At 49.2% G+C, this 27,355-nt stretch overlaps 1 protein-coding gene across 5 annotated transcripts in view; it reads left to right on the top strand.

Annotated features, from left to right (window-relative positions):
• The window catches only part of SHROOM3 (shroom family member 3), a 342,800-nt gene that overhangs the window by 250,377 nt on the left and 65,068 nt on the right, over nucleotides 1–27,355 (top strand). Inside the window, exon 1 of one of the 5 annotated variants that reach the window (XM_051819660.3) lies at nucleotides 12,167–12,808. The exons of the other annotated variants lie outside the window; for them this stretch is intronic. The gene's annotated coding sequence lies outside the window, so the exon portion shown is untranslated. Of the gene's footprint in view, nucleotides 1–12,166; nucleotides 12,809–27,355 lie in introns of those variants that run through there. 5 annotated transcript variants of the gene reach the window in all.

The following is a 27,355-nucleotide window of genomic DNA, read 5'->3' as shown; positions in this document are numbered from 1 at the left end:
AGACTGGGATGGAGTTCCTGGCTTCTGGTTTAGCCTGGCCCAACTCTGGCCATTGCAGGCATTTGGGGAGTGAGCCAGTCCAGTGGAAGATATCTCTCTCTCTCACTCTCCCTTCCAGCCCCCCCATTCCTCTGCCTTTCAAATTAAAAAAAAAGTATTTTTTAAAAATGAAATGATGGACATGTGTCTAAAGGTGTGGGAACATGACTCCAAGCATACCTGTGTGTTCTGTGCACCACAGGACATCAGAGATGAATGAGGCAGAATCCCTGATCCTGAAACCCTTGTACTGTAGGATGGCACCAGTAGCTTTATTCGAAGCAGGGTGTGATGAGGGCTACAGTGGGTGACTAAAGGATGCCAGTTTGAACATACCAGGGAGGGAGAAACTGCTTCTGGATAAGGATCAACAAAGTTTGAGAAAGGAATACATTTTACAGGTCCTGGGAAGTTGGCTAGGATTTCCAAGTAGAGATTAAGGTTAAGGAAGAGGCTGAAACTCAGAGAGCAAAAAAATGTAAGCAAAGTGCCTAGGAGGGAAACCAGGACATGCTTGCCAACTTCGTAATCGTTTGACTCATTCAATGTCACCATTAGAAAACCGTCCCTTGCAGCTGAATCAGGATGGAGTCAGGCAAAACTCAATTCCCTTCTTTTGGGAAAAAGCACAATTTTAAGGAAAAAAGAATGCAAGTTTCCATTTACAAAGAGGATCTTTCTGGCGTTATCTGGGGCTTTCTTGTCCTCCACGAGGCTCACCAGGCAAGGTGGGTTTTAAGTAGCTTTCCCTTTCCTCATGTCCTGAATAGCAATGAAGTCTCTGCCTACAGAGAATGGCTGTGTCGTCTACATTATGTTGCCTGTTGAGAGACCACAGAACTTGCAACCTCTTAGGAAAATAGTGTAACTTCCAAAGTATCGTGGTCATCCAGATGGTGTAAGAACAAGGCATGGGTTTTGGAGTCAGGCAGACCATTGATTCCTCATTCTCCTTCTTCACTCTCAGACGTTGGCATGCCACTTAAAAGTTGAGCTTCATTTTCTCTCCTATTAAATGGGACTGCTAATAGTTACCTTGGGGTACGACTGTAAAAATTAGAAGGTGTATAAAGCCCATGGCATTCTGTTAATGACTATTCCCAGGCACAAAATAAATGGTAGCTGCCACTGTTACTGATCAGCCGTATCTCAGCTTTTTCTGGGCAAGTACAAGGGTACTTCAGAAGCTTCCAGGAAGAGTAGAATAAAAGCTAACTTTATTTTGGTGCAAAAAATTTTGAAGTCCATGCATAGTTATTCCCTAACATATATTTTCCATGAACTCCTTGAAGATTCCTCCCGCATATAGATTTCCAAAAATGTTTGCACCAAAATAAACTTACCTTTTAATTTCCATCTTGTGTGGACTTCTTAAAGTCCTCTTCTATGTCTTGTATTGATTCTACCATCAAGAATGGCACCCCAGAGCCTGCTATAGTCAGTTCCGTATTCTGTTATCTTCTTGTCTTTGGCCAATACAAGCACACTTTGGACACATCCCAAATGTGCTGATGACAAGAATTTTAAAAATAAGTTTTCTCTACATCTTATCTCCCGGTTCCTGGGCAGGAGCTCTTAAAGTATGCGGAATTACCTTGACATCCGGCTTGGAGTAGAACAGTTTCCTGAACCCTGCCCAGGGGAAAGTTGTGCTTGAAAACAAATAAGCTGCAAAGTAAAGAGAGATTGTTCTCCTGCTGGAATCTACCTGCGAAAGGCTAAAACAGAACTTGGGGTTTGAGGCAGAAGAAAGGGATCTTAGAGAATTACCTGCTCTGAAGAGCTGGACTCTTGTTTAGTGGCCCATTGTTTATAGGGTTTTAAAGAGCAGGGAAGGTGACTTGGCTTAAGTCAATAGTTACAGTGAGAGTGCCAAAAGGGTATATAGAACCCACAGTGAATTTCTCTGTTTTTCTTTTGCGAGCCAGAGAAGCTGGTGCTGTAAGACCAAGGAAGTTGCCAATTAGCTGGTAGAAAGTTTTATTTTCAAACATAAATGTTAAGGTTTAACAAATGAAGATAAGATTTTTTTTCCCAAATTTAGAGCACCAAATAAGATCTGTCTCTTGAAAACCGTGTTGATATTGAATACTCTATCATCTGAACCTCAGTAGCAGCAATTCATCCAAGTCAGCTGCACTTCTGAAAGTCCCCATCAGTTTTACATCTGCAACTTCTCTTGGTTTTATCCCTTAGTTAAACTTCTGTAGCCCCCTGGGTAGCACAATGTTGATAACATTTAAATAGCTTAAATATTTGTATGTTGACAACACTTCATAGTCTTAGGAAGAAAAGTCTTTTTCTTTTTTTAACGATTTATTTAATTGAAAGGCAGAGTTACAGAGAGGCAGAGACAGAAGCAGAGAGAGAGAGAGAGAGGTCTTCATCTGCTAGTTCACTCCCCAGATGGCCACAACGGCTGGAGCTGCGCTGATCTGAAAGCCAGGAGCCAGGAGCTTCTTCCAGATCTCCCACGTGGGTGTAGGAGCCCAAAGACTTGGGCCATCTTGTACTTACTGCTTTCCCAGGCCAAAGCAGAGAGCTGGATCAGAAGTGGAGCAGCTGGGACTCGAACCGGTGCCCATATGGGATGCCAGCACTGCAGGCAGTGGCTTTATCTGCTATGCCACAGTGCCAGCCCCCCAGGAAGAAAAGCCTTAAGAAGAAAACCTGGTCAGTAGAATAGATATATTGATGTTATTGACAAACGTGATCACAGATCCATTCTGAAAGCTTAAAATTCTAATACAATGAGAAGATTTGATGTGCCAAATCAGTGAGCATTTTTTAAAAGAACAGGAATTTGGGTTTTGCTGTTGGTGTTTTGTGGTGTTATGAAGAGATCATTGTTGACGGCCTTGATGAATTGCCAATCAGGGAAGCAGCTCTTTACAATAAATGAGTCATAGGTTTGCCAGCACTGGGAAAACACGATACTTTAATCATTAAAACAGATCTCTGTGCGTCATTGGTTCAACCTGTGTGCCAATTTATGAGTGTCCTCCGTCTCCATTTCCACCTCTGCTGTCTCCTTATTTATCACCTAAGATTCGATTCAGACACCTCAACCTGCTCTTAAAATCCTCCCTCTCCTGCCCTGCAGGTAAGCTGGGGTTTTCCATGCCAGGTCTGCTCTTGGCCCAGCCTTTCTTCCTTTTTCCCTCTGTCTCTCCCAGTGTCTCTCTGACTCTTTCTCCCCACCCAGTCCTCAGGCAGGTTCAGAAGTCAGGGCAGCAATATCCGGAGAGGCCAGGCCCCCTGTATCCACTCATTTTCCCACTGCAGCTTAAAAACGAGTGAGGCCTGCAATGGTTGTGTCAGTACTGATCATGCACAGACTTTTTTCTTGTCATTATTCCCTGTAGAGCATAACAACTCTTTACATACCATTTACAGTGTAGAGGGTCTCATACGTCATCCAGAGATGATTGAATATGTATAAGAGCACTGTGTAGGTTATGTGCAAATACTACACCATTGTTTATAGGGGACTTGAGCCTCTTGGATTTGAGGATCTGTGAGGGGTCATGGAACAGTCCCCTGTGGTAATGAAGGGGTGACTGTATTTGTTAAAATACGAATTGCAAGCCAAAGCTAGGAATGGCACTGGTTTCATCTCTAAGTCTGTTAAGCTTCTTTTTCCTTATCCCTCTCCCATCTCCAAGTCTTTATTTTCATCTTTGTCTTCAGAAACAGGCATTTCTGGGCCAGCACTGTGCTACAGCAGATGAAGCTGCTGCCTGCAATGCCGGCATCCCATACTGGTGCCTGTTCAAGTCCTGGCTGCTCCACTTCTGAGCCAGCTCCCTGCTAGTGTGCCTGGGAAGGCCGTGGAAGATGGCCCAGGTCCTCGAGCCCTTGCACCCATGTAGGAGGCCAGGAAGAAGTTCCTGGCTCTTGGCTTTGGGCCAGCCCAGCTTTGGCCATTATGGCCATTTGGGGGAGTGAACCAGTGGATGGAAGACCTCTCGCTCGCTCTCTATCTCTCTCAATCTGCCTATCGAATAAATAAATATTAAAAAGAAAACCTAGGAATTTCATCTGAAAAAAAATGAAAAGGATAAGAAAAGAACATGGAAGATTCTAAAAAAGAAATCAGTTCTCCCATCTTAAGCTTCTTGGAGGGCATCAGTTAGGTGACCCTGGTGGAAAACAGCGTCCGTCCTCCCACTCAGCCCAGGTCAGGTGGTGAGTGCTGTCTGGCTCAGTGCTGCCCACCCTTGAGCCCGTTCTCCCCAGCGACAAGGACACACCAGGGTCTGAATGCACTCCAGTTGAACCCATGCTGTCAAGGACCTGTCACTTGTGGGGTTTCACCTCTGAGGATCCTGGGCCGTCAGCACTGCTCGTCACCTAGATCACATGTCGTTGTTCAAAGAGCCAAACGTCCTTCACGTCCCAAGCACACTTCATCTTCCTCCAGAGCGTAGCTGCCGCTAATGGGAAGTGGCAGCTGTTACTAGTTCATGTCAGCCCTGCTCAGAGCTTCAAGGTTGAAGAGGAAAAGCACTGTCTCCAGCACAAACAACCAGAAGGCAGTTTTAAGCCAGCAAGGTTTAGTCATTTAAATTGCAGCCCGACCTCTGCCTTTTATAACTGAATCTACAAAGTGGATTTTCTTCCCTGAAATTTTGCTTGGTGACCAAAATTTAAATGAATACCGTGAGTTGAAGACTTCGCCATAGCCCTCTGACGTAGTCATCATTCTCCCCCAAAGTTCGTCGTGACTTTAAGTGCCGTCTAATTAAGGCCTGAACTCAACAGGCCGCTCCTTTATGGCCAGTGCTGTTCTAAGTGAGTTGTAGGCTGCATGCCATCTCCAAACACCAGCAACCCTGTGATTACTCAGATTCAGTGTTCCACTCCCATTTTACAAATGAAGAATCTGCTTTATGGAGTAATTACATGACCAGCCCAAGGTCACTCATTAACTGCCAAAGCCGGGACTCAAATCTACATCTTCTGCCTCCAGAGACTGCGCAGTTAACTTAGATGCAATGCCTGCCGTCCCCAGGGGCGTGGGCTCCACCTTGGTGACAAAGGCATGAGGGTCAAAATCAATGAGCCCAGCCCCTCCCCCTCAGTTGATCCTCCGCATGCCATCCTTGACCCTGAGCATCTGATCATGACCCTGGTGTGACAGTTTTAGCGATTTCTCTTTGCCTATGAGATATCACCTAAGTCCCAAAGATGGCCTAAAAGATCCTGGTGTCTCTCTCGGGCTGCATCGACTGCCACCTGTCCTGGGGTGTTCCTTACAGTGCCCCTTGTCAGTCTGAGCTGCTTGATGCTTTGGGACCTCTACTTCCCTTACCCCAGTGAGCTCCTGTACACCCTTCAAGACCCCTCTCAGACATCTCCTGTGCATGCTTCCCTGACATCAATATCCGCTCCCAGGACACAGAACAATTAACCAAAATCCATGTGGCTTCCCCTTTCGAGCTGGGACGCACCAGGCACAGGGTTGAGTGCGCAGCATATTTGCTGGACAAATGTTGAGTGACCGACAAAGCAGTGAGAGGAGCGTAGCTGTTTCTTCTTAAAAAAAAAAAAAAAATTCTGAGCATAATTTCTATTTTGAGACTTCATTCAGCTGGGGGACAGAAGCTTACTGTCTGCCAGTGCAAGGTCTCCTTGAAGCCCTGAGTTGTAAGAGGCCTGGGCAGAGTGTGTGTGTGTGTGTGTGTGTGTGTGTGTTGGGTGGATGTTGTAGGAGGGCCAGGTGAGGCTGCACTTGGGTGTCCATGCTGTAGTCTCCCCATGCTGGTGTCTGCTTGCTAGCTGCCCTGGTGCAGTCTGCAGCTTCCTCAGATGGGTCAGGAATCTGGGCCGCGTTGACTCTGCCAGAGACATTGTGCCCCTCCAGAACCACGCTGGGCTGGGGCTCGGGTAGAACGCAGAGGCTCACGCCAGCCCTGCCAGGTGCACCACACTTCTCTGACTCCCACTCCTTGTTGAGTTCCCTGCAACTCTGGGGCTGAGCCAGCTCTCCACACTCTTGTCTGAGACAGGACTCCCACATCTTCCGCCCTCAAATCCCCAAACGTCTCTGGAGCTTCCAGCTAGGACTCTGAGCCAGCCCAGCTTCCAAGTCCCATCCCCTTCCCTCTGGCTCTCCTTGCCTTTCTTTTTTTGTCCTGGAAAGCTGCGTTGTCGGTTGGGGAAAAGTGGCTCTGGACTGGCTAATCCTGTGTTCTTCTACAGCTTACGTCTCATGCCCGGACTTCTTTGTTCTATGAGTTCTGATGAGTCATCTCTTCCTTAGTCAATGAATGGGACCAACTGGGAGGAAAGAAGAGGGCTTTGGGGCGATTCAGTGGAGTGAATAAGAGCAGTTAATATCTAACTGTTACCCCTCCCCCAGAAGCACACACTCAAGATTATCCCATATAATCTTCATAAAAACCTTCTGTGGCCGGGGTAATTATTCTTATTTTACAGAGCAAAACTGAAGCTTAGTGAGATCATTTTACCTTGCCCACAGCTGCCAGACTCCTGCTCTTAACTATTGCACTCCACCATCCTTATCGCATGAGATTCACACTTCTCTAGTGAAATGGCTTCTTTAGGTTTCTCATTAAGCGGTGAGCTCCTTGAAGTTAGGGCTGGCATTGCATCGATCTTGAAGTCCCCAATGCCTGGCACATAGCAGGTGCTCGGTAAGTGGTGTTTGAATTGAAATGGGCCAAGGAGAGAGAAAGATCAGAGAAGGGAAAACAGAGAAATGGGAAAATGCTCTAAAGTTCCTGTGATGGTATCCTGTAATGATAGTCTGAAATTCCTGTAATGATATTCTGTCAACGGGGGTATGTGGAATTGAAAGTTTGCTGGTGTTATCTAACTTGTGTCTATAACCAAACTCCTCTTACATTGTCCTGTCCGATGATTCTAGGCGTGGAAGTGGATTCCTTGTGTCCAGAAGAGGGAAAGGTGTAATGTGGTGGGTGACATAACACTAACTAGTGAGGGTCACATGCGTGGGTGAGCAGTGACGAGGATTGCTAATTGTTGTTGTCAGTCAGTACAGCCCGGCTTGATTTTTGTTTGCTCTAGACTTGTCTTCCAGGATGCTGGCAGTGTAAATCGGATAACGTATGGAATCTCACAGCTTTCTGTTACATTTTTGTATGAAAGCTCTTGTTTTACCCCACTGCAAAAACAGCTCTAATTACAAATATCATACTTGTTACATTTATGCATTTGGGTGGAGGGTGAAGCTTTTAGGCAATGATAGGCCCAAGTTAAAATCAAAGCAGCTTTGCTGAACAGTTTTTTCCTACTGTATAATTATCTGTTTACAAGTGTTTAATATTAAAATATTTCTTTATGTGATGTCGCAACAAACACTAACACTGTGACATGTAAGGAAAAAGAAAGTTAATAATTTCCCAGGTAACTTAAACAAGAATACCTCAAAAAGTCTGTGGAAAATGAAGTTAAAAGCTTATTGGTGGGGCCAGTGATGTGGTGTAGCAGGTAAAGCCGCTGCCTGAAGTACCGGCATCCCATATGGGCACCGGTTCAAGTCCCAGCTGTTCCACTTCCAATCCAGCTCTCTGCTATGGATTGGGAAAGCAGTAGAAGATGGCCCAAGTCCTTGGGGCCCCTGAACCCATGTGGGAGACCCAGAAAAAGCCCCTGGCTCCTGCCGTTGCGCAGCTCCGGCCATTGCGACCATTTGGGGAGTGAACCAGCGGATGAAAGACCTGTCTCTCCGCCTCTGCCTCTCTAACTCTGCCTTTCAAATAAATAAATTTTTATTTATTTATTTATTTATTTATTTTTTAAAAAGCTGATTGGTGTGGGGCTGGTACTGTGGCGTAGTGGGCTAAGCCTCCGCCTCCAGTGCTGGCATCCCATATGGCTGCCAGTTCAAGTCCCTGCTGCTCCACTTCCCATTCAGCATCTTTGCTGATGGCCTGGGAAAGCAGTGGAAGATGGCTCAAATGCTCGGCCCCTGCTCTCATGTGGGGGATCCAGAAAAAGCTCCTGGTTCCGGAGTGGCTCAGCACTGGCCACTGTGGCCATTTGGGGAGTGAACCAGCAGATGGAAGACCTTTCTCTCCCTGTCTCTCCTCTCTGTCCATAGTTCTACCTCTCAAATAAATAAATAAAATCATTTTTAAAAAAAGCCTATTGGTGCAAAAAATGTTGAAGTCCATTCAGTCCAGGCACATTAGCAGGCAGCCGGTACTCGAATTGGTGCCCGCATGGGATGCCGGCGCTGCAGGCGGAGGCCTTACCCACTACACCGCAGCACCCTCCCCAGAGCACATTTCACATTTATCGGAGTTTGCTTTTCTTCTCACAGCTTCTCATTGACCTCTCTCCTTGTCTTTTGCCTGCTAGTAACGTCCCTCATTCCTTTCCCTTCTCTCTACCCTCCCTGTGTCTATCTTCATTTTTCACCTTTACCTCTTTATTTCCACATCAGCCTTGGAATATGAGGCTCTCAGGAAAATGAGTTCATACTCAAGCTTTAACAGTGCAGCCTGAGATTTGGCCATGGATGGTCTTTCTTTAAAAAAAAAAAAAAAAGACTTATTTGAAAGGCAAATTGACAGAGAAGGAGAGGGAGGAGAGAGGGAGAGAAAGATATTCCATCCACTGGTTCACTCCTCAAATGGCTGCAATGGCCAAGGATGAGCCACGCTGAAGCCAGGAGCTTCATCTGAGCCTCCCACAAGGGTACAGAGGTCCAAGCACTTGTGCAGTCCCTCTGCTGCTTTCCTAGGCGCATTAATAGGGAGCTGGATGGGAAGTGGAGCAGCCAGGACTTGAATAAGTGCTCATATGGATGCCAGTGTCACAGGCGACAGCGTAACCCTCTGTACAGCAATACCAGCCCTGGTATAAATTTTATTCTTCACTTTCTTATGCCTTTTCCAGCATAAGAAAAAGATAAAAGGGTAAGCAGAAAGCAAAATGTTAGGTTAGTAAATATTAATTGGTTAAAAATATTTCAGAATCTTGGATGCTGAATGCAATAGTTTTCTAAATTATTAAATTAAGGGCAGGTTAAGCCACTACGTGGGACATGGGCACATCCGGGTCCCTACTACTGCACCTGGGAAAGCCACAGAAGATGGCCCAGGGGAGACCCAGCTAGAGTTCCAGGATCCTGGCTTTGGCATGGCCCAGCCCTGACCGTTGCAGCTGTCTGGGGAGTGAAACAACAGATGGAAGATCTCTGTCTCTCCCTCTCTCTCTGTTACTTTACCTTTCAAATAAATGAATAAATACATCTTTTAAAAAGTATTACCTTCTTTAGATATTGAATCATGCTTACTATTTTTCAAAATTCCTCAAACTCTCCAGAAGTGTTAAGTGCAGAAGGAAGACTTGTGTTGATTCCCCAGAATTTCTCGCCCTATAATCCCATTCCTCAGGAACAGTTTACTGCAGATATTTTTCTCCTGGACACTTATACAACATTGCATAAATGTTGGCCATAACGTAGATAGCCAATGGGGAGCTCTTCCCCCAAACAACAACCTGAACCCCTCTCCTTGGGCAAAGAGGCTGCCTCTCATTAAATGCAGCACCAGTGCTTTGCCATGAAGTTAACCATTTTCTACATGAACATGGAGGTGGCTTCCAATGTCAGGACGCGTTTCTCATCTTAACCAGACTTCCCAAAAAACAGTGCTGTCAGTTCCCATCTCCTTAACAGGCTGGGCTGCTGACCCGAGGGCCTGTTCCTTGTTCAGTGACCCCTGTAACACTGCCAGTGTCCTCTGTCTCCCTCATTGCCATGAGGACAACAGCTGGCTCACTTCCTCCACCCTCCTAAGACTTGGGCCATCTTCTACTGCTTTCCCAGGCCATAGCCGAGAGCTGGATTGGAAGTGGAGCAGCTGGGACTCAAACCGGTGCCCATATGGGATGCTGGCACTGCAGGCGGCGGCTTTACCCACTATGCCACAGCGCCAGCCCTGAAAAGTATGCCTTTTTAAAAGCGTACATCTGGGGGGCTGGTGGTGTGGCACAGTGGCTTGAGGTTGCCACTTGTGACACTGGCATCCCATAGCAGAATACCAATTCAAGTCCCAGCTGCCTCCTGCTGATGCACCTGCAAAAGTGGTAGAAGATGGCCTGAGTACTTGTGCCTCTGCCACCCACATGGAAGACCTGGGTGGAGTTCCTGGCTCCTGGATTTGGCCTGGCCTGGCCCCAGTGGTTGTGGCCATTTGGGGAGTGAACCAGTAGACGGAGGATCTCTCTCTCTCTCTCTCTCTCTCTCTCTTTCTTTCTCCCTCCCTCCCTCCCTCCCCCCCCTCCCTCCCCCCTAACATTCTACCTTTCAAATAAAAAAAAAATACAGTGTAAATTTTAAATGGTATCTGGATTATGTTTCCATTAAGTTAAAAAGAATCACAACTTTAAACCAAAGAAAAAGTGTGCCAATAGCAGGTGCTAGATGGACCACACACACCCTTTCCAAGAGCAGGCTGTGCACTTGCCCCCTCTCTGTTAAGTCCTCACACAATGTTGCAGCAGTTTAAAAAGCTTTGTTTCTTTATCCATCAATTCATTTGAGTTTGATGAATGTTTCGGAGTATCCCTAATGCATCGTGCGTGAAAGCATTCCTAACACAGGAACTGCTGTGCAGTATGCTTTTCAGAGGTCTTTAGTCCAAAGATTGGGGTTTCAACCACACTCATGTGGTGTTTCAGGCTTGCCTATAAGTCGTGCTTGGTGAAGGAAGGGCTGGGCCCTTTTGCAGCTGGAGAGTGAGGCCCAGGTGAGGGAGGGTACCTGCCTCCAGCCCATGCAGAGGATTCCTGTAACCGTGTATGGCCAAGCATTCTTGGATGCATAGCTCACCTTGGCTGCCAGGGGACGGGTGGCTTTCCTGCCATGTAAAAATGTCAGCCGATGCCTTTAAGCTACAGGTACAAGTCAAAAGTCCTCCTCCAGCATCTATGCCCAGATGGAAACCCAGGGAGTTTTGGTCAGTGATGAATTCCACTTGTATTATGCGGGCTGCGTAGGGGTCAGATGTGGACCCCGACTGTGTTTAAATCACCAATTTCAAGTGATATTTCACACAGGATGGGTGGATCTGTTTCCTCCCTTCTGAAACTTCACCTGACCCTGAACACTTAGAAAACAAGATAAAGCAGCCACAGGAGGAAGGCATTATCTCAGCTGCCTACAGAGCCGCTGGCCAGGTGCTCCTGCCGGCACTGAGTTCACCACCAGGGTGATGGCCGAGAGCTTGATACTTTATACCCTTTATGGGCTGACCACCCCTTCAAAGCTTAGGCTCTGAGAAGCACCTCTTTCCCTCCAAAACCTGATTCCGGCGCGATATTAGCCCACAGGCAACCTTCGCCAATGCCAAGAGCCATGTTTGTGGGATCCAATGCGTGACAGGTGTGCTTGTCCACACCATGCTTGTGATTCCAAACGTAAAACCGAATGCAGTTTTCCATGGGATCAGGCTCTATATGCCAGGGAGGGGAGGGCGAGCCAGCCGGTGAAGACTTCACTGAGGCTTTATTGGGCACTTGCTGTGACCGCTATCGCCTTCTGCGTGCGTTCAGGATGGCATCGCGCACAGCCCAGCCAAGGCACCCAACGTGGCAGCTGCGGGTTCCAGTTCCGACAGTCAGGCTTCCTCCTTGTATCTATATGGGTGTTTGCCGCCTTAAATACAAAACCAGGAGATCTAACCACTAGGATTCTGCTCGATCAAGAGTAAAAGCCCATTTCCAGCCTTACCTGTGGGCTTACTCTCTGAAGAGAGCATGCGCAAAGCAATTGAGAGGTGGGCCACTCTTTTATAACGGCGGGAAGAACCTTTGAGAAAGACCAAGCCGAAAACAGCCCCATCCTTTACCTAAAGAAGATGCCCTGGGCACGCCTATCGTGAATGCAAAGCAGACTGAAGTCTGCAACACGAGTCCCGACCGCGGAAATAATCCCCCGGCCAGGGCTCCTCCGTGACGATGCGCCTGGAAAACCAGGGCGCGCGAAGGGAGGCGACCCCGGCCGCCCGCGTCAACAGCCCCAGTGGAGCGAGGACGCACGGAGCACGCGAGGATGGTTATTTTCCTTGTAATCTTAGCTTTTCTTTTCTTTTTTTTAAACTGTGAACTTTTTACCTTGCTTCATTCATGCTTCATTTGATCGGTTACTAACTATGGTCCCTGGAGGGTGAGCGCGGGCTCCTGCGTTTTCCTTGAGGATTCCTGTTCCTTTCCGGATGGGGTGGGGGCACATCAAAACCCCTTCTCGCGCGCCCACGGAAGGGGCTGGGAGTGTGCGGCCCCCCTCAACACCACAAAGGGGCGAGCCGGTCGAGACTCTTCCGTCTTGGGATCCGTTTTCAAACCTTAGGGAGCCTGCTTCGCCATTGAAATGCAAATCCGTCCTGCGCGCCCGGACCAATCCGAGAGGCTTCCTGTGGGATTACCTGGAGGCGAGCGCCGAGCGAGCGAGCGAGCGAGCGAGGCCCCTGCGGGAGCGGGCGCTGGCGGGCGCGGGGCTGGTGCGTGGCCCCCAGCCGGGAGGCGTGGTGTGGAGGACCGGCACCCTGGGCGCCCCCTGCGCGGGGATCGGCCCCCTGGAGCCGCGCGAGCCCCAGCGCTGTGGCGCAGGGCGCGGCTGAGCCGCCCATTGTTGAGCGCGGCCGAGCCCCGCCGGCGATGCCCCGCGCCGCCTTCTTGGAGCAGCGACGGCGGCGAGGTTTGAACTTGGCGGCGGCGCCGGCCTGGAGCCCCGCGCAGCTCTGGGGCGGCGGCGGCCTGGGGAGCGGCGATGGTGAGTTCGGGGACTGCCGGGAACGCGAGGCGCTGTCGCCGAGGGGTCAGGGCGGGAGGCGTCTACTCGGGTCTTTGAGTCGCCGGGGAAGCCCTGCCCCGCGCCTGGTTCACGGGAGTGGCTTTCTCTGCCTGCGACAGGCTGGACGGAGGGCCGGCAGCGCGCTCCCCTCCGAGGGTCCCCTGACACTCCCAGGCCTTGGCTTTTTTTTTTTTTTTTTTTTTTTTTTTTAATTATTAGGTAGGCAGCAGCTGCCACTCCCAGAAGTGGACTGTTGCTTATTGACAGACAGCATGCCAACTTTTCAGAAGAAATGATCTGTGAAATATTTTAATTTTGATGAATTGCTTCTCCCCAGGGCCCCCGTTGAGTTTTGAGCGCCTTTCCTAAGTTGACTGCATGTGTGTTGTAGCGAAGCCCCAGATAGCCTGTGAGGGGTCTTGCCCCTACCCCGCCCCCACCCTGCCCCGATCTCCAGGCAGTTACTGTAGAAGTGCGTTCTGCTGTCACGCAGCAGACACTGCGTGAAAATGGACACGCGCCGCACACACTTGCTCTGCTCCCCACTGCCCGGCTGGACGTGGGGGTGGGGAGAGGGAGCGCGGTGTAAAACTTAAGTAGGTTGAGCGAGCATCCTTTGGAAGTTGGGTCTCTTCCACCTATTTTTTTCTCTCTGATGTGTTCTGTTATAGCTGCCCCGCCCCCATCTCCCAAATCCTAGTGGTGGTGCGGAGCACCTGGGTGCGCCCAAGCTTATGGGCAAGGGAGCAATGGGCTCCCGCATGCATACGATCTCCATGGAGAGAGGGCTGGGAGATAGCAGCCTGCAGCAGAGACTTCCAAAGATAGTGCATTTTCTGTGCCCAGTGGATTTTTTTTAAAGCCTCTTTACATGATCAGTTCCAATTAAAAGCACTGTGGTCAGATATAGTTCACCAAAGCTGGTTTACATTTTCATTAACTCGGTGCTTATTTTTGGCCTTTAAAATTTTCTTTTTCATGATTTTGAAAGCATTGCATGATCGCTGCAGAAAAGGTGAAATACAACAGACATACAACAAGTACACATGTCGCAAACATGCAGTAACATATGTTCTGTGCGCTGAGACCTGTTTGTACCCGAAGCCCGATTGTTCGGAACCTTTGCGGCTGTGAATGTCCTGTTCTTCACTGCTAGCAAACCTGGTTTAGGAACTAAAATTGGGAATCAATAAGGAAGTAAAGTTACTTTTAAAACAATGTTAGAACCCGCAGTAACTATTTCATGCTGTGCATGGATTGGAGCAGAATTTATTGTGGCAGTTCCTCTTGAATCAACTTCCCACATCTGCTCCTGGCAATTGGCTTCTGTTTGTGTAGCCTGTTAGGTAAATACAGCTCTCTACCATTTCATAGGCGCGGTGCCAGGCACGTACCCCTCTCCGGTGCAGTAGCGTGGCTCAGAGAGTTCATGTTTTTATTGCTCTGCGCATCAGAACTTCCTCACCAAACACTTGATAAAACCCTGGAGAAGGTTACCAAGGGATGTTGTGGAGAATTTTCCTCCCTGGAGATGCTGAGAATGGGATAAACATCTATCTGAGGCTGGCTTCAGGGCAGGGCTGTCTGAATCCAGGAAGGCTGGGTCACCTCACAGAGCCTCAGCACTGGGGCATTCCAAACAGATCCCCTCCTTGGTGACCTGGACCAACCAGGATGCCGATTGCCGAGCTCCCCGGGCCCAGGGTGATGGGAAGCCCTGTGTTGATTGCTGTGAAACCAAAGTGTTTCTCTGCTAAGAAAGATTTTTGAAATTATTCTTAGGATCTATCAGTCCTCCCTTATGGACAGACAAACCAACCAGGATTTCACTGCTTTCTAGGAAATAGGTCGAATACCTAACAATACTGTGATTGGAAGTAGATGGATTGATCCACAGGAATTAAATTCGCCTCGAAGGCAGGAAGGGTGGGTGTGCGTAATAAACCTTCCTTCTCCACGTTTAACCCAACCTTCTTTCCGTTCTCTCCGGGATCCCTTCTGGTGTGATAAATCCGGTTACATTGTTGGAAGACCCGGATACTTGTATTCTTGGATTCTGTGTTCTTGTAGAACCCAGCCAGCACTTTGAGGAAAGCCCAGGGTGGGTTCGTGTCTCTGTGTTGGAGGATAATTCCCAGAGCTCCCGTGGGGCTGAGGTCTTGCTAGTGACTTCCAGAAGGTCAGAATTTCCTGGCTTGCTGCTTCCTGTGATTTGAGCCACTGTGTGACACCTGCCTCCCTCTCCCTAGCGTCTCTTCAAGGGAACTCTCACTGGTTTCTTCCTGGGGGGTTCACTTTCCAGGAGGTCATCTCAGAGAGAAACTTGGGCGGTCAGAGTCTCCTGGCTGGGCAGCTTTTCACCTGAATTGAATGAGCAGCACCTCCACTTCATACCTTCAGCTGGTCCTATTGCTCCATGGGCGCGAACCATGAGTTTCTGATACCATTGTGACACCCAGAGAAGGAACAGGAGAGTGAACGGTGGGCATTCATTTATTTAGCAAACATTACTATGTCGGAGGCATCCCAGGAATTGATGATGGCTTCCTGACTTCAGGGAACTCATTGTTTAAGAGGTGAAAATAAAGCACGTTAAGAAGTTAGTGCCCAGTAGAGTGCAGGGGTTACGAACTTCAGTTTGTCGTAAAGTTAAATATACACCAACCTATGACCCAACATTTCCACGCCTAGGTATTTACCCAAGATAGAGGAAAACAAGTGTCCACAAAAAAGACTTGTACAGAAAGTTCACAGCAACTTTACTGGTAATTGTCATCAACTGGAAACAGTCTTACCTCCATCTAGAAAAATCTGGATCTACAAACTGTGGTCCATGCATGCAATGGAATACTACTCAGCAGTCAACAGGCATGAACGCTGCCTACTGGCAGAAACCTAGATGAATCTCAGAAGCCTTGAGTGAACTGAAAGAAGGGAGGCACCAAAGAATCCACAAGCAACTCTCTGTTTGAAATGCTAGAGCAGAAGCATTCCAACTGGTGCATGACAGGCGAGTCTAGGGCGTAGAGGATTGACTGTAAAGAGGTAAGAATGATAGAAGTGTTTTATGTTTTCAGTGATGGTTGCAATCATCAAACCCCATGGAATTAGACACCTAAGAGCTATGTATTTTCTAAAAAAAATTTAATTATTTATTTGAAAGTCACAGTTACAGAGAGAGACAGAGGAGAGACAGATCTTGTATCCACTGGTTCATTACCCAAATGTCCACAAGAGCCAGTGCTGGTCCAGGAACTTCTTCTGGATCTCCCACAGGGGTGCAGGTGCCCAAGGACTTGGGCCATCCTCCACTCCCAGGTGCATTAGCAGGGACTTGAACCATTGCCCATATGGGATGCTGGCACTGCAGACTGTGGCTTAACCTGCAGGCACACCCCAGAGCTATGCATTTTATTGTATGCCACACCTGACCTGGAACAGAAGACAAGAGCATGAGGCTCACCTCTGCCTTTAGGCATGCATCACCTGGGGCTAGCTATTACATGCCTTTGACCCTCAAAACACTAGACAGCTTGTTAGATAATGACTGAAAGTATTGAACTTAGGAAGAATGCAATAAATGGCAACTATTTCCATGCACTGGGAAAATGTGTGATTTTGCTGTAGATGATAAGCAGATTCACACTTTTTGTGAATGCCACCTCATTCAAGGTTATCATGGATCTTATCACGTGTTAACTGATAGCCCTAGCTATCACATGTCTTCAATTTAATGGGTCATGTAAGGAATTTAAATTCAGAATTCTTGCCTACTTGATTAAAATACCCCTAGAGCTTGATTTTGGCTGCACAGATAAATCCAGAAGGAAAGCAGTACCGCTAGGCAGACCCTTCTCTTTTGAGGACCAATCTACTGACTTACTCAAAGCTGAACTCACGGACTAGGCTTAGGGCAATGTTTACGTATTATATCCTATTTCCAGATATACAGGTGGAAAAAAAAAACCTCTTGATCTCTGTGTCATATGAATGTGTATTTTTTTTACAAAAAGGATTATTTCATAACTTAAATTTTCAGTAAAATATTTTGGACAGGGTGGCAATATAGTAATAGTTTCTATAAAGTTTTAATTATTTTGTTGAAGTTCAACCAAGGATTTGGGAAAGATGTTACATACCTTGCCAGCTCCAAGGGAGGCATTTTATTGTTGGATTGGTTTAACTCATTCAGTAAATTTTGTCAAACATTTACTGAAAACTTAACCTCTGGGAAGTCAGTGATGAATAATAAAGCATCGTACACTCAAGGGTTGGTAGATAGTTGGACTACAAGTATGAATGTGTATGCATATCTCTTGGAATTTTTTTCCAGAGAGTTCTATCTTACGCTCAACTTCGTTCTTCATGGTTTTTTGTTTGCTTGCTTTCCAAAGCCTCTTAAAGTGGAGGTATAAAATCCTGATTATTTTCCATTGGTGCTATTTTTTAAAAATTTTATTTATTTGAGTGGGAGAGAATAAGAGGGTGCTCCCATCAGCTGGTTTGCTTCCTAAATGCCCACAATGACTGGAGCTTTGTTGGGGCTGAAGCCAGGGACCAGGAATGCAATCCAGGTCTCCCGTGTGGATGGCAAGAACCCAGTTACACCAGCCGCCATCACTGCCTCCTGCCTCCTGGGGTCTGCGTGGACAGGAAGCAGGAGTTGAGAACTTGTATGCGAGACCTGAAGGCCTCTTACCTACTAGGTGGAGTTTCTTACTAAGGTGTTTTCTGTTATTCTTTACTAAAAATAACACCAAAGTAGTCTGACACAAGGCATTGAATGTATTAGAGGCACTGCCGTCCACCAGGCTTGGGGACCCCATTGAGCTTCTGTTTCCTCATCTGCAAAACAGTGCTAAAAAGACCTGGAGAGAGGTGCTAATTCTTAGCAGATTATGGCTGTCTCAAGGATTGAATGAGACATTCCTGTAAGCCTGGCACCTGGTAGGTGTCAGTTCCTAGCTTTTAGCAAATCCTCACTAGGAGTCAAGCCTTGTCTGAAGGTCTCACTCCAAGGTGAGAAAACCAAAACGCAGAAGAAATGAAATACCCTGCTGAGGGCATGGACCCCAGTGCCATCTCCTCCCTTAACTGATGAGCTGCATCGTGGATCTTCATCACTGGTCCCTTCTAGGTGAAAAGTGTTTCTGAGATTTCATCACGGCAGTGAGTAACATCAGTCAGTGGTTCCAGTGCCCCTGCGATGCAGCTCCCCTGCAGGCAGATGAGCCATGATGGCGGAGGAACTGGTTGACTGCCAGATGCTGTTCTGCCACCTTGTTACTGAGAGCTGTTGTCAGAAAGGTGCTCATGAATGTGTCAGAGTCTCTCCCTGGCCCCAGTCTTAACATTATCCTCCCCCCCTTACCGCAATGACTGCAATTAAGAAATGAGTCAGCTGGGGTCAGCGTCGTGGCGCAGTGGGTTAAGCTGTTACCTGCAGTGCCCGCATCCCATATGAGTGCTGGTTGGAGTCCCTGCTGCTCCACTTCCGATCCAGCTTCCAGCTAACACACCTGAGAAAGCAGCGGGCCCCTGCACCCACGTGGGAGACCCAGATGAAGTTCCTGGCTCCTGACTTTGGCCTGGCCCAGCCCCTAGCTGTTTTGTGCGCATTAGGGGAGTGAACCAGTGGATGGAAGATCTCATTCTCTCTGTCTCTCCTTCTCCCTCTCCTGTAACTCTGCCTCTCAAATAGATGAATACTTCTTAAGAGAAAAAAAAAAGAAATCCGCTAATTTGTGAGCAAAAAGAATGGAGAACCCAGGCTGCCTGTTGGGATTAGGGTTTGTGAAGTCTGCAGGTTGACACAGAAGCAATATTTTCTTGATGTCTAACAGCAGATGAGACGGGCTCCTGAGCGCTGTGATGGGATGGGAAAGAGGTGACCATGAACTCAGGATAATTTGTGTTCCATATTTCTAATGGCATTTGCTCAACTCCCAGGTTCCTGAGAACCCTGAACTAAATCTAAATAAAAGTGAGTCCCAGGTGGTGATAGGTTGAGAATCCTACCAATTTAAGGAGGGCTTAAAAGTCACATTGTCCAGTTTATTGAACTAACTGTGTAGATAACTGGGGAGGAAGATTGGAATTAACTATGAATGCTATTACCTGTTTGGATAGAAGCCTGTTCACTTAATTTCCCTCCTCCAAATCCTGCTGGGTTTGCAAGATCATCTGCATTATTGGTCTCCACAGCCAGGCCTCCCTCCCCTTTGCAGCCCAGCATCTCAGGGCCACTTCCCCACTCAGGTGTGCCAGGTGTGTTTACAGGACCAGCAGCTAAGCTCCGCCCCCGGCATGCGGAGCAGGCACCTCTGGAAATGCTGGGCCGAAATCGGGGCACAGGGAGAAGTCCGCTTGCAGCCTGTTGCTGGTTTCTGCCCATCCCAGGGAGCCACGTGACCTCAGGGCAAAATGACCAGCAGGTAAGAAGATTAAGGGCTCTGCTGTCCAGAGGAGAGACTTGAAATCTGGAAGAAGACACTACAGGATCCTAGCTCTCTGGTTGCCCCTGCTGCCCTCAGGGCTGGGCCACGCTGTCTTGTCCAGTTTGGGTCTGCGTCGCAGTAGGTGGGCATGGTGAAAGTTGGCGGGGTTTGCGGGACTGTCTCCTGAAGTCCCTCTCAGCCTTTTCCCCTCGGTCCCAGCCTCTTTTCCTCTAATGCTAAGCCTTTTGTGTGGGTTCCCATGGTTACCCCTTTGCCACTAGCAGCTGGAATGTGATAGCACGGGGAGGCTGCCTCCCCTGCTGAGCCAGGTCTGGCGGGGCGGAGGCCATTCAGCTGCAGCTGGATTTGTGAAACAGGGTCACAGGCCAGTACCTTTTTTTTTTTTTTTTTGGTCCTAGGTTCTGTACCTTTCCCAGGCTTGGCATGTCAGAGGTGCAGTGGGAGGGGACAATACGGGCTGATGGACAGCTCCTAGGTTGTTTCCTGCCCTAGGCTGGCGTGATCTGGCTGCCTGTGACCTGCCACACTCCTGCCTGAGGCGCCCCCTCTGATCACTCACCGCCCTACCTGCCTCCCCATTGGCTTCTGTTCCCAGCACCATCTGTTCATATGGGTTCATCAGCGTTAACAAGGCCAGGCAGGAATTGGTGCCCAAGACAGGTTTTCCTGCGCAGACACTGCACACTGGGGGGAGGCATGGGGACTTGAGGTTCCAAAACTCGCTCAAAGCTGGTCTTGGAGCTGTCTCCCAGGAAGGTGTTTGGGGGCGTCTCCAGTTCCTTCACATTTGGAGCCCAGGTGGCCCTGGAATTGAGATAGGACAGGTGACTGCAGGTGGAAATCGGGTCCCCCTAGTGGAGAAAGCGATGCCAGCAGAGACCACCAAAACGCATCCCTCCCGAGGAAGGGCCGCCGTGCTGTTCCTGGACTGAGTGGCTGTAGTTTCTAGAACTGCAGCCCTGCAGATGCCTGACTAGGCCACCACGGGATGGTGGCGGACTGCCGTTCAGGGCCCACTTGGAACCCGGTGCTGGGCCGGGTCCTGTCTTTATCACCGTCTTTGTGATCTTGAGTAAGTTACTTCCATTGCGTGACTGGGGTCGTCTTTTCTGTGAAGTGGGGTGGTTATGAGGATTGTTTGTTGAGGAGGACAACTCTGTAAACCGCGAAGCCCAACAGCTGCAGCTTTTAAAGGCTGTTTTGAGAATGCCATGGTACACTGAAGACGTACATTTTTTGGTCCTACAGGCTGAGTGTCTCTTATCTGAAATGCTTGGTTTCAGATTTTGAAATATTTGTCTGGGCTTGGGTTGAGCACCCCTAGTCTAGAAATCTGAAGTGCTCCAAATTCTGATAATTTTTGAGCATTTCAGCACTTAGAAAGTTTTGGATTTTGCACTATTTGGGGTTCAGGATTTTCTTTTCTTTTCTTTCTTTCTTTTTTTTTTTTTTTTTTAGGTTTATTTTATCCTATTTGAAAGGCAGAGTTACAGAGAGAGGGATCGCTTCCCTCCCCTGGTTTACTCCCCAAGTGGACGCAACAGTCAGGGCTGGACCAGGCCAAGACCAAGAGCCAGAAGCTTCATCTGAGTCTCCCGTGTGAGTGCAGGGGCCCAAGCACTTGGGGCCATCTTCTGATACTTTCCCAGGCACATTAGCAGGGAGCAGGATCAGAAGTGGAGCAGCCAGGTCTTGAACCAGCTCCCACTTGGGATGCCGGCACTGCAGGTGGTGGCTTGACACGCTGTGCCACAGCACCAGCCCCGGGGATTTTCACCTTGGGTATAGTCAGTTTACGTGTGTCATTGGGCCCAGACTTTCCCCCAAAGAAGAGAAGATAGAATAGCTTTAGGGTAAGCAGGGACATGCAGGATGCGAGAAGGGGAAAAATATTCCAGTCTGCTTTCCACCAGCCTATGTAACTGAAGAGAAGGCAAAATGGTGGGGTTGGGTGGAAGGTGCACCCCCTTGAAAAGGCCTGCTGCACACTACAGACAATTACCTCTCCACGTATTGGCTGCATTTGGTACCTTGCCTTCCCTCTAAATTATATCTCCAAAGAAAATAAAACAGCAGCTGGGTGAAAGCTTGGGGGACTGGGAGCCCACTCTGGGTGATCGCAAAGGTTGGAGACATTGAGGTTTGACATTTGGAGGCATTTAAATAGCTTGGAATGTCTTTTGTCTTCCCTGAGGAGCAGAACCAATCTTGGATATTGTGGACACAGATGCAGTTGGCACGAGCTTAAAAAAAAAAAAAAGCACATGTGAGCTTCTTTCTAAGACCCAGTAATCCTCTTGAGCAAAGTAAGGATTCGGCCTCGCTCACAAACAAGGCTCTGAGGGTTTTTTTTTTTTTTTTTTTTTTTTTTTTTTTTGCGAAGATTCCTCGGCTGATGCCAGATTTAGCAAGGGACCTATTTTCTCCCGGTGAATGACCACCTCCATTTCCATTTTGAAAATCCCCCTCTCTACGTGGGTCTAGCACTGGGGCTTGCTTACATACAGATGGGAGAGAAAAGGGCCGGCGCCTGTGGACCCCAGGGATCTTCTAGAACAGAGTTCCCCCACCTGGCTGTGCCTGAGCAGAAGACCCAGGGCTGCAACAGCTCAGGGCTGGGCCCAGCCTCATGTTTTCATCCTTGACCTTGAGGAACCATTTCTTTCTCGCCAGTCACCGGGTCGTCTGTGCCAGTCTGTTTCAAACGGGTCCAGGTATTTCCCTCTAGAGTTAAATATCTGTATCCCTCCCCAGCGCTTTGGGCATTTTGCAGCTGCCCTTCTCAAGGAAACGTAGAGCTCCTCATGACACACCGTGCTGCCACACTGCTCTGGTGACTTTGCCGTCATCTCTCCCGTGTGCACCACACTGCCGGAGTGGTCATAGCCGCCATCGTGCAGTGGCTGTTGTGCTTTGAGGCAGCTGATACCCAGTCCCTTTCGATGGGCACGGCCCTGAGGCTCCGAGAGAATAGTGGCTGGGATGTGCCGAGCTCAGACTGGAGCCCGGCTCAGTCTGGCTGCACTTCTTTCAGTGAGATGAGAGGTCAGAAACTGCTTCTTACTCCACGTAGATTCCAACGTGGAGCCTACACACGTGCCGGTGTCCAGTTTGTGTTTTCCCAGCATCTGTCGTTCATGCCTTTTTATCACCGAGGTTCATAGACTGGTAAGGGTCAGAGGGAACCTGACGCTCATGAGCTAAACCCAGGATGTTCAAGTGACTTGGTCGCAGTGTTACAGAGAGGGTCCGGGGTGGGTCTCCCGGCTGCTGGGCCGGCCCTGTTGCCCTCTGTGGTCGTATGTGAGTATCTGCTCATTTTTGATGCCTCATCAACCATCCGCACTTCATTTTCCTAATGGTTTGTGTGACTGAGGCAGCAGCGGTGACCAAATGCACTTTTGTCTTTTGCGCCTATTGCGTTGCTGTTTGTTCACCCCTCTCACCAGAGGCAGAACCTTTGCAGAATGCTTCGAGGTCGTTAGTGCTACTGCAGCATGCAGCGTGGTTGAGGAGAGGCCTGGCACGGCAGTTTGGAGGGGGACATGTTTTCGTTGGCCTTTCGTGACAGTCCCAGGCTGTGCGACGTCAGCCCTTTGCAGTCTCGGCTGGAGAGTTCTCTGCACCCCTCTCCCGCCTGCTCCTGCAGACCCACGGATGGTGATCCCCATCCAGCAGCTATGCAGGGAGCCTGCCAGGCACCTGCTCTCTTGTCCACTCAGAACATATCTTTACTAAGCAAATACTTGATGAGCATCGTCTCTGGGGATCTTATCAGGCCAAGGAAGAAAAGAGAAACCCAAAGAAGAGTGAAACGTGTAAGAACTGGGTCTGGTTCCAGTTCTGTTCCCACCAGAGAGAGGCTGGGCATCGTCCCTCTGCTGCTCTGAGTCTGGGTTTCCTTATCCGTAAAGTCAGAGTGACGTAGCATAAAGGCACCTGACTGCCTTAGAGGTTGATGGTGAAGACTGGACAGAGCTGACTTCTTCGTGAGGTAACGCCATCATTGGAGACTGCTCCTTTGATCCCTGCCCTCTGTGAGGCCCATGGCGGGGGCAGGAGGGAGAGGCAGGCTCATATACGCACAGTGTGAGAGAGTGAAGGAAAAGGAGAGGGAGGGGGCGGGTGTTCGGCACAGCAGTTAAAAGGCCTCTGAGGGGCCAGCACTGTGGCTTAAAGGGTAAAGCTCCTGCCTGTAGTGCTGTCATCCCATATGGGTGCCAGTTCGAGACCCAGCTGCTCCACATCCAATCCAGCTCTCTGCTATGGCCTGGGAAAGCATTGGAAGATGGCCCAAGGCCTTTGGCCCCTGCACCCATGTGGGAGACCCGGAAGAAGCTCCTGACTTCGGCTCAGTGCAGCTCCAGCCATTGCGGCCATCTGGGAAGTAAACCAGCAGATGGAAGACTTATCTCTCTCTCTCTCTCTCTCTCATACTCTCTCTCTCTCTGCTTCTGCCTCTCTGTAACTTTGCCTTTCAAATAAATAAATAAATCTTAAAAAAGATTAAGTGGATGAAACAGTGCTTGCTCATTTTTTAAAAAAGATTTATTTATTTATTTAAAAGGCAGAGTTAAGAGAGAGAGAGACAGTGATGTTGCATCTGCTAGTTCACTCCCCAGATGGCCACGATGGCCGGTGCTGGGCCAGGCTAAAGCCAGGTGCCAGGAGCTTCCTCCAGGTGAGAGATAGTTAAACTTATGGTTCGGAAAGAAGTAGGAATATATGGAATGCCAGTGGTAGAGATTGTACACATGGCCCACTGGGGAAGTTTTGGGGGAGGTCAAGTGAGAAAAAGCAGGCAGAGCAGGTGTAGATGGACCCAGGTGTGACATACAGAGCGCTTCTGTGCGTGGCTGCTGAGCCGTGCGTGGCCCTGCACACAGGCAGGCAGAGGGAGTCTGTAAGGAGCCCTCAGTAGCAGCCTCCGAGGGAAAGCCCTAGAAAGAATGCAGGCCTGCGGCGCTGCAGGGCAGGCTTCCAGATTGTAAAGAACGATTAGAAAAGCAAAAAAAGGAGAGCAGTGAAGACAGTGGCCTAGAAGGTCAAGTCTCACATATATAGGGGGCAGAGGTCAGTCACAGGGACAAGGGGACCTTTATGGCAAGGGCAGTTTGTGGAGAATGTGCGGGAGACCTTTGATAGGTGATCAGTCATGAGAAATGAAGAGCAGCGAGAGCAGAAAGCTGGACCCAAGGGCATCGGGACTTAAAAATCGTCCTCCCTACACTGACAGCACCTAGAATTCAGGCCTTTTATTTTATGTGTCTTGAAGACCCAAGGGAACTTTGAGCAGTGATGTTCGAGACCTGGTAACTCAACATAAAGGGGTGGGGCTGGTGCTGCGGCGTAGCAGGTAAAGCTGCCACCGGTAGTGCCGGCATCCCATGTGGTTGCTCCACTGCCAAGCCAGCTCCCTGCTAACAGCCTGGGGAAAGCAGTGGAAGATGGCCCAAGTGCTTGGGCCCCTGCACACACATGGGGGACCTGGATGAAGCTCCTGGCTCCTGGCTTCGGCCTGGTCTAGCTCTGGTCATTGCAGCCATCGGGGCAGTGAACCAGAGGGTGAAAGCTCTCCCTCTGACTTTCAAAACAAATTTAAAAATCTTTAAAGAAGAAAGGGAACGATTGCATAGCGAAATAATAAGAAGGTCAGCATCATGCACGGGGCTCATGGAGCAGAGCAGAAGAGAGAAACTTGGGAAGCCAGGGACACGGCAGATGGCCATGAAAATGAGGACACGCACAGACCCAGATAAACCCAAAGAAATTTCTCCATGGGGTCCCGAGGACCAGCTTAGCCCCACAGAAGTACACAGTGTGTTGTTCATCACAAAAGAGTATTTGCTTCCTCAAAAAAGGCCAACACACACACACACACACACGGAGCCAGGCCAGGGGGTTGGCCATAGCCTGCAAACACTGTCCTGTCCATCCTGAGGAGGCCTGCCGCTAATGATATGGACCAAAAGTTAAGGCCAAGTGCTGTTTTCCAAAGAAATTGACTCATAGCTTCATTTAGAAGGAAGAAGACCCCCTCCCCAACCCGTCTTCCCCAAATCATCTACTGTGAATAAGAGTTTAAGGCCACAGAACTGGGGCTGGCATTGTGGCACCGTGGGGTAAGCTGCTGTCTGCGGCACCAGCATCCCATATGAGCACTAAATTGAGTTCCCTCTGCTCCACTTCTGATCCAGCTGCCTGCTAGTGCACCTGGGAAGGAGACTTGTTTGGGGTCCAGGCTCCTGGCTTCAGCTTGACCAAGCTGTCATGGCCATTTTGGAGAGATGGAAGAAATTCTCTCTCTCTCTCTCTCACTCTCTCACTCTGCCTTTCAAATAGCTAAATAATTTTTTTTAACAAAGTGAGTGGGCATAGAACTCAGTTTGGCATGCATTAGACAATGAATTTGTGATTCATTTAACAAGGACGTGTTGTGTGCCTAGTGTGAGCCCCTCACTGTGCTGCCTGATTGTGTGTTGGCTTAAGAAACAAAGCTGAAGAAAAGCCAGGCCCGGACCTTGACCTGGGTGAGCTCAGTTTCTTGATGAAGCAGACAGCGTGCAGGTGAGCAGTCACGGACAGCAATAAGGGCAGAGATCAGGGTGCCTGCCCTGCACACCTACAGATCTTTGCGGCTCTGAAGAGGTGGTGCTTGACCTGGGCCCAAAAGGCTGTGAAGCAGCCAGCAAGAGATGAACTGGGTGGGGAGTGTTGTGGCACGGCAGGTTATGCTGCTGTGTCTGAGTGCCTAGAATTGAGTAGACATCTATCTGCCTGAGGCTTGTGGTACCTCTGGGTGCCGACAGGGGGCACCATTCCCAGATGTGAGGAAAGCTTGTGTTGGAGTCTGTTAACTCCAGAGGGGCAGTTGGCATAGCAACCTGAAGTGGGGGAGAAATGTGCGTTCTGGGGACAGCGTGAGTTCAGTGTGCAGGTAAGCAGTCTATGGGTAGATGAGGCGGGGCAGAGAAGGGTAGAGAGGATGATTCCAGGGCTGTAGGAAGATGGCTCCTCCCGGACTCATTCCAGGACTGTTTTCCACCCAGATTTCCTGTGGGATTTCATTTCCTTAGAACATAAGAGTTTAAGAATATTAATTAAGGGGCTGGCGCTGTGGCGCAGTGCGTTAAAGCCCTGGCCTGCAGTGCTGGCATCCCTTAGGGGCGCCGGTTCTAGTCCTGGCTGCTCCTCTTCTGATCCAGCTCTCTGCTATGGCCTGGGAAAGCAGTGGAAGATGTCCCAAGTCCTTGGGCCCCTGCACCCATGTGGCTCCTGGATTTGGATCAGTGCAGCTCTGACTGTTGTGGCCATCTGGGGGAGTGAACCAGCAGATGGAAGACCTCTCTCTCTCTCTCTCTCTCTGTCTCTACTTCTTTCTATAACTCTGTCTTTCAAATAAATGAAATAAATCTTTTTTTTAAAAAAAAAAGAATATTAATTAGTTGGCCAGATTATTCCGGAAGGGTTTAAGGCAGCACAGGTGTGCTTGTAGTAGGTGGGTGTGTCCAGATAGCACAGTCAGGTGCTGGGGTCTCTGCCTGGCCTCGGGAGCCTACTCCCCCAGAGCAGTGGCTGCCCTGTCCTGGCCAGGAGCAGGTAGATTAGCAGGGTGGGGGGATGCCGTGACTTACTCTGGGGGGGTCCGCTGGAGGGAACGAGTGGCAGGGCAACATGGCTTGGGAGGGCAGTGCCGGGCCAGTGCTGGTCTCTCCCAGGTGTTGAAAGGAGCCATAGCCGGCACTGCGGCTCAATAGGCTAATCCTCTACCTGTGGCGCCGGCACCCCAGGTTCTAGTCCTGGTTGGAGCGCCAGATTCTGTCCTGGTTGCCCCTCTTCCAGTCCAGCTCTCTGGTGTGGCCAGGGAGTGCAGTGGAGGATGGCCCAAGTGCTTGGGCCCTGCACCTGGCATGTGAGACCAGGAGAAGCACCTGGCTCCTGGTTTCGGATCAGCACAGTGTGCCAGTCATAGCGGCCATTGGAGGGTGAACCAACAGAAAAGGAAGACCTTTCTCTCTGTCTTTCTCTCTCTCACTAACTCTGTCTGTCCAAAAAAAAAAAAAAAAAG

Source organism: Oryctolagus cuniculus, chromosome 8 (assembly GCF_051225735.1).
Source record: "Oryctolagus cuniculus isolate XC-2025 breed Fujian yellow rabbit chromosome 8, ASM5122573v1, whole genome shotgun sequence".
NCBI classification, from domain to species: Eukaryota; Metazoa; Chordata; class Mammalia; order Lagomorpha; family Leporidae; genus Oryctolagus; species Oryctolagus cuniculus.
Note: the sequence above shows the minus strand (reverse complement) of the source record. Positions and strands in the feature narration are given on the sequence as shown.